Source organism: Ailuropoda melanoleuca, chromosome 3 (genome assembly GCF_002007445.2).
Source record: "Ailuropoda melanoleuca isolate Jingjing chromosome 3, ASM200744v2, whole genome shotgun sequence".
In the NCBI taxonomy this organism is placed as follows: domain Eukaryota; kingdom Metazoa; phylum Chordata; class Mammalia; order Carnivora; family Ursidae; genus Ailuropoda; species Ailuropoda melanoleuca.
The window spans coordinates 2080502-2082160 of NC_048220.1; positions in this window are offsets into that span (position 1 = coordinate 2080502).

Below are 1659 nucleotides of genomic sequence, written 5' to 3' on the forward strand. Positions count from 1 at the left end.
AATGGCCAGAATGAAAATGACAGAGAAAGACAAATTCCATATGATTTCACTCATATGTGGAATTTAAGAAACAAAACAAAACAAACAAAATAAGAGACAAACAAAAAACCAGACTCTTAACTCTTAACTATAGGAAACAAACTGAGGGTTGCTGGAGGGGAGGTGGATGGTTAGTGATGGGGTAATGGGGTTATGGGCAATAAGGAGGGCACTTGAAGTAATGAGCACTGAGTGTTGTATGCAACTGATGAATCACTGAATTCTACCTCTGACACTAATAATATAGTAGGTTAATTAAATGTAATTTAAATTTAAAATTTAAAAACAGACTCTTAAATATAGAGAATAAGCCATTGGTTGTCAGATGGGAGGTGTGTGTGGGGGGGCGTGAGATAAGTGAAAAGGATTAAGAGTATAACTACTGTGATGAGTACTGAATAATGTATAGAATTGTTGAATCACTATATTGTATACCTGAAACTAATATAACTAATATGCTAATTACACTTGAATGAAAAAAAGAATACATACATGATAGGGACTTATATCCAAAATATACAAAGGCCTCCTAAGACTTGACAATAAAAAAAATCCAAAATAAAATGGGCAAAGATTTGAACAGGTACCTCACCAAAGATGTACAGATGGGAAATAAGCATATAAAAAAGATGTGGTTCATATATACAGTGGAATATTACTCAGCCATCAGAAAGAATGAATACTTATCATTCACATCAACATGGATGGAAAAGGAGGGGATTATGCTAAGTGAAATAAGTCAAGCAGAGAAGGACAATTATCATATGGTTTCACTTATATGTGGAATATAAGAAATAGTTCAGAGGATCATAGGGGAAGGGAAGGAAAACTGAATGGGAAGAAATCAGACAGGGAGACAAACCATTAGAGACTCTTGACTTAGGGAAAAAAACTGAAGGTTGTGGACGGGAGGTGGGGGGGGAGTGGTAACTGGGTGATGAACATTAACTAGGGCACATGATGTGATGAACACTGGGTGTTATACACAACTAATAAATCATTGAACATATCAAAAACTAATGATGTACTACTCTATGTTGGCTAATTGAGCACTGGGTGTTATAGGCAAACAATCATGGAACACTACATAAAAAACTAATGATGTACTGTATGGTGACTAACATAACATAATAAAAAAATTTTTAAAGATTTTATTTATTTACTTGACAGAGATAGAGACAGCCAGCAAGAGAGGGAACACAAGCAGGGGGAGTGGGAGAGGAAGAAGCAGGCTCATAGCGGAGGAGCCTGATGTGGGGCTCGATCCCATAACGCTGGGATCACGCCCTGAACCAAAGGCAGATGCTTAACTGCTGTGCCACCCAGGCGCCCCATAATAAAAAATTTTGTAAAAATAAAGAGAACAGTAAAGAGGGAAAAAATTAATTAATTAAACAAAAATTTTTAAAAGGAAAAAAAATTGCTAAACATCATACTCCATTTAAGAACTGCAAATTGAAACAGTGAGATATCACTGCACACCTATTAGAATGGGCAAAACCCAAAACACTGATGAGTACAAATATCGACAAGGATATGGAACAACAGGACCTCTCATTCATTGCTGGTTGGAAATACAAAATGACAGTCATTTTGAAAGACAGTTTGAGGGGCGCCTGG